Raw genomic sequence first — 14,168 nt, forward strand, 5'->3', positions numbered from 1 at the left:
TCGAAAATGATATATTATAGAGAAATGGAACACATAAAATAGATTGCAGAAATATAAACACAGAAAACACATAAAACAAGAGAAACACATATATACGTGGTTCACCCAATTTGGGTTACGTCCACGAAGAAACAACCAATCCTTCCTTTTATATTATCCAAGAAACTGAAGAGATACAACCTACAATAGATCTGTTGTAATTCCCTCTTCGCTCTCACACAATCTACTCTCTCTTTCTCCCTCAGAATACAGATCTACATAGACACAATACAATTCCCTCATATTTAGGGAGGGGTTTCCTTCTAGGGAAAAAACCATAAATTAAAAATAACTTCTACCATCAGATCTCTTCCTAATGAACAACCCATATTGACTACAAAATTACAACATTTTACAAGGAAATTTTACATCTATTTTAAGCTTTGGGGGTGTTGCCCTCGATCCCCAGCTAGGGGGGGATCCAAATATTCATTGTCGCTCCCACTGGACCCACCTAGTGGCACACATTTACGGGTGGAATTTCCACCACATTATGAACTGAGGTCTAATGCGGCGATACCTCTAAATAAAGAAGATAATCAGGTTCCACACCCATCAAGTGAGACTTGACATGTTTACGATTGTGTATCAAAGTCATATCAGAAACAATCCACAAATAAGTGTCTCACACTTTGCAAGAAAGAAAAGAAGGGCATGTATGGGCTTAACAAGCGGACAATGATATTCACATGCAGTGTGGAAGACATTGTATTATTTCACCACTCTAAGGAGGCTATCATACCTTCAGTTGAGTAATAGGAGTATGGGATGAATTATCCTTCAGGTGAGGGTAAATATTAGGATACCTCAAGGGGTTTAAGGGTGGAGATGGCATTCTATAGAATCCCTTGATAACTTGGGGCAGATATTTAGCCCTTGGCCTCCTGGTAAAGGAAATTATGGAGTCTCATTTTCTTTCTTATATGATTTTACAGTGGGTTCTTGATTCCCATCATTAGGTGGAACCACTGTGTTTCATTCTGTGAGGGTTGAGGAGAAGCCTCTCGAATCCTTGGAGTGTGTGTGTGTGTGTGCTATTGGATAGTTGAAGGGTGGAGGTAGTTGGCCTCTAGATTCCCTGTGCATTGTTTAAACTATCTAGTTGCTAGTGGGCGGAGGTAGGAGGACCTCTAGAGTACCCGTTTTAGTTGGAATTTGGCATTTATTCCCTTCAAAAAGACCACCTTAGTCTCTGGAATCTGGCTCAGGTATGAGAACTTCCAGTACCTTGGCTTCAACTTGTCTATGTTGGGTTGAGGGTTGAAGTCCTGAACTAAGTTTCCTATATTCAATACAAATCCAAGATAAGTTTTCATGTACATACTCTTGTATGGATTTCATGTTAAATATGAACAAATGATATGCTATTGGTTTACATGATAGGCCTTGTTTCACTTGTATACACAGGTTATGGTACATACAAGGATGTATTGATAAGAATGAATGTTTCGTAGGATTAATGACCTTATACTAAAATTTTGCTACAAAGACTCGCTCACCTGTTAAAGTGTTGGGATTGCAGTAGCGAAATGGTTGCATAGTGAAGCCAATGGTATTTGTGGGATGTTTTCATCTTGTGATGATTGAATCTTAAAGGTTGAGTAGGCCTTGTCATGGGTTTTTGTATGCTTGTTGTTAATAACTCTCATAGTTGCATCCATTTTACTTGAAAATAAGTATACACAAGTGATGTTGAATCCCTATTCATTATTGTTCAGATGGTGGGGCTGATAGAGTCATCGAAGTAGGTTCCTTGTTATTGAAGAGTTGTTTTTCTCTATGTGTTTTTAGGAAGAATAATTTTATATAAGTTGTTATGTTTTGGTGCCTTTCCTTGAGGGAATGTGTTGTGGGGAAAAATGCCTATGCAGGACAATCCTATCCACCTAAGGCGTGATAGTGCCTTAGCAACAAATGAATGTAGCTACTTCGGTTTCTTCCTTTATGAAATATGAAAGAGAGGAGATTGGTAGACTTACCGTTATCTTTCGGTTGTCCCTCGATCTAGATCCTCTCCTCTTTGTGTGTCCGCAGCTACTTGCCTCCTTGCTTTTGCTCCCACAAGATCACAAGAGAACAGCTACCTGTGACAAGAGAACAACTACATGCAACAAGAGAAGGACACAATACAAAGGCAAATATACATATTCATAAATGATTCAGGATTAGAAGTAAATCAAATACACTAATGCAAATCATACAATAAACACCAGCATATAGGAAAGAACCAAGAAGCTTTATTGATTGATAAACAAGGTTCAGGAAGAGATACAACCCATGGGGTTCCAACCCAGCATCTCTTTCCCAGCAGAATGGAATTCCTTCTTCAGCCCCTTTCAAAGCATAAGCACCCAATGATCCAACCACAAACCAACAACAATTCTTTGCAATTACAATCCAGCCTCCCTAGACCTCATGAGAGAGATCTATATATAGGAATTTTGGAGAAAGGATGAGTTAGCTTGAGGCTTGCATGGAGCTGACTAGTGTCCTCTCCCACTTCAGTTCTTGAGTCCACTTGGAGGTTATTACTTCCACTTGGAGATTTGGAACCTCTTACTCATCACCAGTCGAATTCCCTGATCCAAGTGTCATTTTGGAAGCTTCCTGGGCATTGACACCTTGAGAAATGAGTCTGCCACTTGTCCAGTTACGCTCAGCGCAGGTAGCCTTCTTTGCAGTTGACATTCAGCGCAGGTAGATAGTGGAGCACTTGACATTCAGCGCAGATGCTCAGTGGAGTAGTTGACATGATCCGGAATTGCCTTGTTTTTGAGTGTTTTCAGGTGGAGAACTTTTGTAAACTGCTGTGGTTTGCTGGCCTTGTTCCTCTAGGGGTAGGAACAACATGTTTAGGGACTTTGGATCCCTTAATTATTGACATTTCATGCTCAATGATGCAAGGCACAAAAATGTCTATAACAATTGCCCCCTAAAGTATGAGGTCGTTTATCGGGTGAAATGCTTTATCCAGGGTAGTCCGAAGTTCATCCATTTGCTGGGAGGAGACCTGTAATAAGATACAATACAATATATTATGATTCATATTGCTTTCATGATCTAGCTGAGGCGGGCATTCCCATGCTCAGCTTTATAAATACATTTTGGTACATAGAACAGACGATCGTCTGATGGTAGACTGATAATTCTGGCGAAACTATCATCCTTTGAGTAGGATGATCATCTGCTGCAATGATGTACATGTCAAATGTCTTTATTTTCCTGAATATATATCGCAGTCCGGATGGATGAAACTAGATCCGGGGTCTTCAAACTCGTTCGATCTTCACTCTAAGTACAAGTCGATGCATGTGAGAATTGCGCTGAAGTCGAACATGGAAAGACATCACTTGATTACTGGTCAATGATGTAAACCGTTAACAAGCGCGAGAGGAATCACCGATAATGATAATGACCCTCAAGGTACTGCAGTACAATTCACGTGGTGTGAATAAAGGACTTGGCGTCGAACACCACGCAAAATCTTTTGGTCGAAGGTCATTGATGTATACCTGTCGCCGGAAGTGAGAAACTTGCCATTGAGGCATGCAAGCTTCAAAGTACTGAAGGGGTTGTTCCTAGATCAAATTCTTGGATAATGAGCTGATGTCGACAAGAAGCGATCCGTCAAAGGAGGGCCTTAATGAATCCCACATCAGTGACACGGAACGGAGCTAATGATTTTAGTGGAGGTGAAAACAATCTGTGACATATGATTCAGGGTGGCGGTCATGAATGGATGAAGGATAATGTATGGCAGTGGATGGGACCTGGTTGACTCTTTCTGAACGACTTCTCTTGAACATATGGCGACACTGATGCGATGGATCGGTAGCATTACCCCAAGTATGGATGGTGTGGCAAAGACCATGGTGATGTGACCGGTGAATGAAACAACCCAACCCGATGTGGTACGGAGGAAAAGTGTCATGTCCAAGAGCGACCTGCTACCATCAAAAGACTTCTTGATTTTTCCCAATTTTTCCCGAGTCATTGCTGACCAGTACCTCTTTATTTTTGTCAAGCTTGAGGAGGATAACATATGCTTGTTCTATAACCTGCCCTTCGGGCAAGCCCACCGCTATGTTTTAACGAGCCTAGCGATAGGGAAACTCGTTCTCATCTAAAGACAAGTTTGTCGCTATTTAGTGATTTTAACGAGTCTAACGACAAGGAAAACTCGGCCCTTTTCATTTTTAGAGAGTTTGAAAAGGTACATAAAGTTAACTCCACAATTCCTTTTTCCTCATCTAATCCCTTAAGTCCGAAAAAGTATAAAACAATACAGAAGGGATGAGTTTTCGATAGTTTTAACGAGCCGAACAAAACAAGCGCTCGATCTTTTTGTGCAATAATCCCTCAGGTCCAAAAAGATTAAAATCTAGAGGAGGGATAGCTCTTCCGGTTGTTTAACAAGCTGGAAGGCCATAACTCGGCAATCTTTTCATATTTTTACGAGTCAGTTGAAAAGAGCTTAAAGAAGACTCGTCTTTTGAGGAACGAGTGATGAATAGGGATAGCAGCTGATTCCAGGTACAGGTTGGAATTTTCCAATCACGGCAGTGTCACAAGGATGGCTAGGTGAAATCACTCTTCGCAGCTATTCCTCAAAATGGGTAAACAATCATATGGAGGTAAACGATGGCCAAATGAACGGTGGAGGTGACAGTGCACAAACACGACCAAGGCTTTTTATGGTTGATCAGGCTACATACTTCAATGGTTATTTACCGGGATGGGTTTATTTTTAACGAGCTTGAATGCGCCGCTAAAACTGCTCAATCTTATGTTTATTTTTTAACGAGCATGAACTATGTGCTAAAACTGCTCGGATCTTGCGTTTATTTTTTAACGAGCATGAACTATGTGCTAAAACTGCTCGGATCTTGCGTTTATTTTTTAACGAGCATGAACTTTATGCTAAAACTGCTCGTTACCAGTCATATGATAAGAGTGTCTCAATGGAGATTGCTATTTTTTAAGGAGCTTCATCTCTCTTACGCTTTACTCCTCACCCTTCCTTTATGAAAGTTCGGAAGCGGCTAACCTAAAAAACAGATAAATAACCGGTTCCGAAATGGCTAACCCAAAAAACAGGTAAATAACTGCTCTTTGCTTGCACTCCAAAAGGGTTTGCATGCCCCAAGGTATAAAATACAATTTCAAGGTTTCCCCTCCTCCTTCTCACTTCTGTTTTTCTTTGGGTGTTCACAGCTACTTGTCGTCTCGCTAGTTCAGTTTTAACGATACTTGTCTTCTCGTTAGTTTTAACGGGTCTATACGATACTTGTCTTCTCGTTAGCCCAACTTTTAATAGATTTTTCGCAAGATCGCAAGAGAACAGCTACTTGCGACAAGAGAGCAGCTACTTGCGACAAGAGAAGAACACTACTCAAAGACAAAACATTTGTGTTACTGAGGGAGGCTTACCTCTTTCTGGTTACCCAAAGATTGTCTCGTTAGATAAAACACTTCCTTGGCCTACCTTTTTCAGGTTACCTAAAGATTGTCTCGTTAAACAAAACACTTCCTCGGCAATGCCTACCGAAATAGACAAAGGTGGGCGACGGGTCCCGTCCTTCCCAAGTACCTTGACAAAAGAATCCTATTCTAGAACAACCCTCTTTCCTCCATGGACGGGGTACGGACTAGTCATATTCTTTCGCGGAAATCCTACCTTATACCCAAAGTTCTCTGCCGAAGCAGACCAGGACGCATGCCCCCTGGGTTCCAGTCATGTCCTCCCGGATTACTCGCGCTCATCAGGAGGACGGACCGTGGGTTGAGACACTTCTTTCGTGAATAGACCATTTAGGGATGGTATGCGACTATTTGCGATGTGTGATCCGGGAAACGAAAGTTGGTCCACGAGCTTGACCACTCTTCCTCCATACGGAAAACACATTACTCTAAAGAGTGAGGAGACTATTGCTCCCATGCAATATATATAGTCTCGTCCAAGGAGTAGGTTATAATCCAAGGGTCCTTGAACGACCATCACGTTCATTTGAACGGTCTTCCCTTCCAGTGTTATTGGCACATTGGGGAGGATCCCTAAAGGGCGACTGGTTCCCTTATCAAAGCCTGATAGATTTCTTATCTCAGGCAAAAGCGCAGGCGAGCCAAGCGCTTTCCAAGCAATAGAGGAAAGGATACTCACAGATGCCCCCTCATCAATGATAGTGCCAACCATTACCATTCTGTATATTTGACAAATAATTCTGAATGGTATATTGGCTGGCAACCGGGGTCTGCCTAGTTGGTTCCAATGAAAGGACACAACCAGGTTGCTTGGTGGTGGGACCGAGTAAACGGCCAGATAGCGCTCTGATGAACTTCCTTCCTGCGATAAAGGAATGGTGGCATTGCCCCCTTGATCACCAGAGTCGATGCTGATGAAAAGAATTTGGACGGTGTCGTCTTGATTCTCCTCTGTGATGGTGTCATTCGAAGGTGGAGCCTCTGAAGGCAAAACCAGGTCAACTTCCGTATCAACCTTTTTACTTTCGTCAGGCATGGATCCAGACGGTTCATCTTCAATGACAGGTGCTTCGGTTGACCACCTGGGCGGGTCAACCGGATTCTCAACTAGCGAGGGACTTGGCAAGAGTTTTTGATATCCAGGAGGAAGATTCGCTCGTAATATCGGGCGATCTTCTAGAAATCTTTTCGCCTCATCTAACAAGGGACAACGGTGGATGGCGTGATCGCCTTCACACAGTCTGCAGGGAAATTTAGCTTTCCCGCTCTGTCCTGGAGCTTCACTCCCACTAGTTGACGATGAACAATCGACATGGCTATCAGAGGTCGATGCTACCGAATTGTGCAAACGGGGGGACCAGTCTCTTAGTATCTGAGGGATACATGGACAACCTCTATGGAAGTGGTCTCCCCTGCATATGACGCATGGCGATTTAGGCCTTACGAGTGCCGTGTGTGGATTTTGGTTAGATGACGATTGTTTGCCCCTAGTCGCCTTAGGCTCTTTCTGCTTCTTTTCTATCTTCTTCTTCTCCTTTTTTTCCTTAGGAACCCGGTTCTTTGACCGACCAGTTCCGTCAAGCGAAGAGGAAGGAGGAGAGGAAGATGAAGTGGAAGGCTGGTGGGCAACTCTTGTCTGATCTAACAGTTGACTCGACTGTTCAGGAATGGTGGCATTCTGAACGACACTGGTTGAAAAGAGCCATACTGGTAGGCCAATTGTCAGTCCTGGAAGTGACAATGTGGCCATGTGGGGCGCACCAACATCTCCCCAAGAGGAGAAAGGACTAGGATTTCCATCAATGGGAACTCCTTGTTTGGTGTGCTCCATCTTTTCAACCTAAAGATCAACGCGGGAATAAGGGTGATTGTTCCGTTTAAAATAAATTGTTAACGACGCTTTAGACACAACTTGCTTTTTCAGTTTTAAAGAGTCGAGAAAAAGCTAAAGATGACTCTAGTCTCCTTCGATGTTTTAACGAGCCCGAAGTGACAAATGCTCGGTTGGACTTTTTCTGTTATAGAGTCTGAAAAAGGCCAAAAGAAACTGCTCTGGAGATCTAGGCAGAGGGTGTGCCAAACCATTCGCAAAACCACAGAATACGTTTTACGGTACGGGTGGTCGATCTTCGTGAATGCTGTGTTCACTGTATTGCGATCAGTAGGGCGGCCGACACGGCTTCCTAAGGATAAAGGATATATGCCTATAGGGGTCTCCCAATATATACGCGATGGTACGTGGGAGCACAAGTCCGTATTAGTGCTATCGTCCCTCAGGAGGAATCACCCACCTTCTTAGAGATCGACAGTCACTACGTTTAACGACGCCGGAACACGTCTCTACCTAGACCTCTACGATGAGCATTATGTTGCAAAGCGTTGTTAGGTTCATTCAATATATTTTAAGTTGATCTTTTTAAAGTTTGTCTTTCAGGATCACCACGAGATGTATTGGTACAAATTCCTAAATGCAGTCTAAGATGATAAGCAAGCTTTATAATCTTTCAACTTTGAAAATCCTAGCTACTAAGGGAAAAGAGAGCGACTATCTTTTCTCAAAGAGAAATCAACACACTCTAATGCACTCTTCCTAGATCAAACACGCAATCTTATCAAAATGCAAAATGCACAATGTAGGTGTTTTTTTTCACTTTCTTAGTATAAATGCCTACAAAGAAAGCTTTTTGTACAACTTCGAATTTGCTTTTAAATGACTGAAAATAAACAAGTTTAATTTTTCCCAAATCAGCAAGGGTAGAAGAGATTACAATCACTTTGCGATTTTTCGAAAGAAATACTTGTTTCGACACTTAAAAGTGACAAATTCAAACCAATAAGCAAAAGCAAATGATAAATCAAACTGTAAACAACCAATGAACTCTCTTCTAAGATCACAATCAATCACTCAATCAGATCTGAATCAAGGCTACAGGATGACTATTTCGCTCATGCAAAGGAAAACTGTAAATGACGCCACAAACACATAAAAACACTTACAGTCTTTTTGTACAAAAATGAGGCGGAATACAAGCAAAGAAAAGGGGTTTCAGATGTGGTACCTATGCTGGTTAAAGGCAGCAAAACCAGAGATCAAAACAGGCAAAAGACAGCAAGGAACCCCAGCTGCACAAGGCCACACTGGTTCAGCACAGGTACAACACTGTCAGTTTGACATTCAGCGCAGGTAGCCTTCACGGGACCTGCGTTGAAATGCAGACTGCTTTCACAGTGTCTGCGCTGAAAGGAGAAACTCTCGTTTCTCTTGGTTTCCGGGTCATAAAATGCTCAAAAATCAACTGTTTCAGGCCAAATCAGAAACACAAGCAAGGTATAAACAGAGGGATGCTTTGAAAGGGTACTAAAGACTATCAAAAAGGATCATCAAGTCATTTATGAGTCCATTGTTAAGATCATAGACAAAACCCAGTGAAGGATCAAAGCAGCAACATTCTACTTTTGCAAAGCAGTTCGATTGTTGCCGTGAGTCTATGAAGTAAACAATGATGCAAACTCAAACAAAATGACTTAAAACAAAGTTCTTCCCCAGTGGAGTCGCCAATTTTTTGTGGGGAAAAATGCCTATGCAGGACGATCCTATCCACCTAAGGCGTGATAGTGCCTTAGCAACAAACGAATGCAGCTACTTCGGTTTCTTCCTTTATGAAATATGAAAGAGAGGAGATTGGTAGACTTACCGTTATCTTTCGGTTGTCCCTCGATCTAGATCCTCTCCTCTTTGTGTGTCCGCAGTTACTTGCCTCCTTGCTTTTGCTCCCACGAGATCACAAGAGAACAACTACCTGTGACAAGAGAACAACTACATGCAACAAGAGAAGGACACAATACAAAGGCAAATATACATATTCATAAATGATTCAGGATTAGAAGTAAATCAAATACACTAATGCAAATCATACAATAAACACCAGCATATAGGAAAGAACCAAGAAGCTTTATTGATTGATAAACAAGGTTCAGGAAGAGATACAACCCATGGGGTTCCAACCCAGCATCTCTTTCCCAGCAGAATGAAATTCCTTCTTCAGCCCCTTTCAAAGCATAAGCACCCAATGATCCAACCATAAACCAACAACAATTCTTTGCAATTACAATCCAACCTCCCTAGACCTCATGAGAGAGATCTATATATAGGAATTTTGGAGAAAGGATGAGTCAGCTTGAGGCTTGCATGGAGCTGACTAGTCTCCTCTCCCACTTCATTTCTTGAGTCCACTTGGAGGTTCTTACTTCCACTTGGAGATTTGGAACCTCTTACTCATCACCAGTCGAATTCCCTAATCCAAGTGTCATTTTGGAAGCTTCCTGGGCATTGACACCTTGAGAAATGAGTCTGCCACTTGTCCAGTTACGCTCAGCGCAGGTAGCCTTCTTTGCAGTTGACATTCAGCACAGGTAGACAGTGGAGCACTTGACATTCAGCGCAGATGCTCAGTGGAGCAGTTGACATGATCCAGAATTGCCTTGTTTTTAGTGTTTTCAGGTGGAGAACTTTTGTAAACTGCTGTGGTTTGCTGGCCTTGTTCCTCTAGGGGTAGGAACAACATGTTTAGGGACTTTGGATCCCTTAATTATTGACATTTCATGCTCAGTGATGCAAGGCACAAAAATGTCTATAATAGAATGTTCATCAAGTTGCGAAGAAGAGTTTCTCTCGAGTTCGATGGCCATGGAGTGCTAATATTGGTGCTTGAAAAGACCTGAAAAAATATAAAAAATCGTGAAGGAAGGTGGCCTCTATAACTATGAGGAATGGTGAAAAATGTCTTGGAATTCATGTTTCTGGACCCATATGTCAGGGGTCAGGAGGTTGGCCAGGAAGGCTGAATCTTGGCAGGACTCTGTCAAACCCAGGTCAGGGAAACTATGCAATTCTTTGGATTCAGGGTCATTTTATCATGCGAAGGTGGAGGGCCAACCTCGACTTAGGTTGGAGGTCAAGGTTCAGGCCCAGAAATGGAAAAGGGTAGGGTGTGTTGGTCAGTAGGTGAACTTTTAACTAGTCTTTTAGCCTGAATGTCACGTGGCCTATCCATGGTGGGGGTGCGTCCGGTCATTTATTGTGTGGGCCCTTGGATGGTTTCCACATTCAAGGTAAGGTGACATGGAAGGTGAACAAGGCCTATCTTAAACAAGGCACAACTCTCAATCCATAAGCCATATTAAGGTAAATTTTACATTGTTGAAATTGTCTCAATGAGATGATCATAACGATGTTGTCACATAAATTTTTTAAGAATGTCAGGGATGGTCAAATGTCTTAGGTACCATTCCCATAACTGTACTTTAGGGGTTGGATATGCATAGTGACTACCTCCTTATAACTTTGGATGGGTTATGGGATTAGGAAGGGGTGTTACAGTGTGGTATCAGAGCATCCAAGTTCAAGGTTAAGAGTTTTCTTATTTAATTAAAATATTATGCACCAAACCATTGTGTGTGAATGACATCACATCACAACCAACAAAGAATTGAAGGATAAGGACAAGAATGGTCCAATACAACTATGATAGGTCACAATATGGATGTGAAGGGGTGATAATGAATGAGGAAGAAGTACTAGTGGGAAACATGAGAGGATTCAAATCTCTTGACTGGTTAGATACCTTGAGAAGCTTGAAGGCTGATATAAGAAGCTTCAAGGCAGATAACGAAAGAATGGTGAAAGACCAAGAAAATCAAGAAAAGGTGAATTCAATCATACTGCCATTAGAGGAAATTTCATGCTAAAAGTGGCCTCCCAAGGAAAATAGTAGAATAATAGTTAAAATGATAAAATAAGAGTTATAAATTTTGGCGGGAAGAGAAGAAACTACTTTTTTAATTGTGTTTTTGGCTTATCTCCATATATGTTTACTCAAATTTCAAGTGTATATAATCATTATACATGGAGTTAAATTCCTCATCCAACGAGTACCCATTATGCATAATTTTGAGAAGACTCACATTGATAAAAATTGAAGTTACATTAAAAAAACGTGTTGAACATGTTTTTTTTAATGTATCTTCAATTTTTATCAATGCGGGTTGTCACGCGGAAAGAGTCGATAGTGTGGACACAACCGGCCTCCCTAGAAGCCTAAGACTTTCTAGTGACAAACAAGACAAATAGGAGCAATCCTTCTCTAAATATGCATTTATACTATGAGAAATCAAGTGTTTTAGATCTTACCTGTAACCCAACGCTGTTGTAGTAGTCCAGCTTCGTTGATTCGGATGAGCTCCTCCTTCCCTTCGAAACCTGCATTCACTAACAATCAAACGATTAAATAACACCTGAATATCACATAAAATAAAACATATTTAACATATAGACCAAGGAGTATATGAAACAACTCATAAATAACAAATTGTTGAGAAGAATGGACTTATTTGTATTAAAAGGTAACAAAAGGAACCATTACAACCTGAGCCTTGGTGTTGTGCAAGTTCCTCCCAGGGTCCACAAGAGTCCTCCTTTACTCTGATCAGCTCACCCACTTCCAAATACAACAAGCAAAGATGGTAATCTCTCCTCATAAGCTTATACAAGGAAGTCCTAATTCCAGCAGCATCTACCCTTAGGAATGTTCAGCTTTCAACCTCCCCTCCCTCTGGTCCAATGCATGTATTTATAGTGCTGTAGAGGAAGTTAATCAGGTCCACCATCAATGGGATAAGCCCCTCTTTTGGGTGGGTTAGCTCCCCTCTTGATGGGATAAGTTCCTCTTCTATAGGGATACATGAACCATCTGGAGGCGCTCCATACACGTCAAACAAGCTTCTAGAATGCTCTAGAAATAACCACAAGTAACTTTTTTGGAGTGAAACTTGCGCTTATTGACCTTTACAGGAGTACGCACCCATTGCTTTACAGACAGAGCGTACAAGTACGCAGGTATTGTGAACTTGGATTGCGTACCCACAGGTAAGGCTGAGAGAAACTGCGTACCAGAGATAACTTGACTTTAAATGACTTTTCTCTCTTTCTTTGAGTTTGACATGGAAGGCAGAGGCATGAGACTTGCCAAGGAGGATAGTATGACAGGTGATGGAGCCATACAAACTGCAAATAGTCATGGTGACATTTTTTAGTGTAACAGAATGCCCCCTAAAGTGCGAAGCCTGAAGTAGATTAGGGTTTCAAAACATCTAGGAAGGGTGAAGTACTTTATCATTTCAAGGATTATCTTGTAGAGAGCCTGGTCAAAACCTGCAAATATTCAACACAAAATACATATATAAGATGATATCATCACTGAGGTAGACATTCCCATACTCAGATTGAAAACTTTAACTAACAATCTAACTATTGTTCTGATACAGGAATGATTTTGCAGTACATCACAATTATAGACTTTTGTAGACACAGTATGTACGCAACCATCTGTTTATGATTGGTCTACTATATAATGAATACAAAACTCCTCGCAGCCTGGATGGTGGAAACTAGATCCAGGGTCTTCATTTCTACTTCCCGAATTGGTACGATTCTATCCATGCGAATAAATGAGTCGATGTCGAACATGGTAGAAACCACTTGATTACCAGTCGATGATGTAAACTGTTAACAAGTGTGATAGAGACGACCAGTGATGTCAATGGTTCTCAAAGTACCCAGTACAATCCATGAAATGTGAATGAATGGGTTGTTGTCGAACACGTCACGGAGTCCTTTGATCGAAAGTCAATGATGTAAACTGTCGTCAAAGGCGAGAAACCTGCCATTGATGCATGCAGACCTCAAGGTACTGACGATCTCTAAGTCATATTTCTAGATAATGTGCTGATGTCGATAGAAAGCGACCCGTTGTAGGAAAACCCACAACACGAAATCATTGTTCAAGTTGAAGAAATGTTGCTGTAAGGACTGACTCAGGGATGGTCAAAAATGGATGACAAGTATTTTGCATATGAATGGTTTATTTGCAGAGACCTCTTGAACACATAACGACACAACAGATGGCTTGGTGACGATTGACCCAAAGTTAATACCCAGAAATGGTTGAAGTCTTTCAAAGTGGTTTGATCAACTTTAAGGCAAAGGATTTCCCAACCCAGGTGAATAAAAAGTGTCGTGTTTAAGAGCGGTGATAAGGTTCTTCTGTAACAAAGGATAACAAATAGGTTCATTCTTCTCTCTTTTCCCCCACCATTTCTGGCAAGTACCTATTTATTTTTTACAAGCTTGAGGAGGATAACATATGCTTGATTATAAGCTCATCCTTCGGATGAGTCCAACTTAGTTTAGATTCGGACCCTAAGAAGGAGTGGTCTGTTCCTGTTTGTAATCGAACAGGTCCTTTATTGTGAAATTTTAATGAGTCCAGTATAGGAGAAACTCGGCATTTTTCAATTTTAGAGAGTCTGAAAAAACTAAAGAAGACTCCAAGGTGAACTTTTTCGTAAATTTGTGTCTCCCAAGCCCGAAAAAGTATAAAATAATACCTGAGAGAACCGCTTGATCTTGCGACCAAGGAGTACTTTCATGTTTAGTGCCGTTGACCTGAAAAGTAAAAAGCGATCAAGGACACGTCATTTTATTTCCAGTATCGAGTTTGAAACGACAAAAACCCGGCAATTTTTTCTGTTTTTACGGCCAGAAAAGGGCTATAAGGGGACCGTCTTTTAATTCCATTTTAACGAGTGTA

Source organism: Pinus tabuliformis, chromosome 8, assembly GCF_031772625.1.
Source record: "Pinus tabuliformis cultivar Carrire ecotype Pingquan chromosome 8, CPIR1, whole genome shotgun sequence".
NCBI lineage: Eukaryota > Viridiplantae > Streptophyta > Pinopsida > Pinales > Pinaceae > Pinus > Pinus tabuliformis.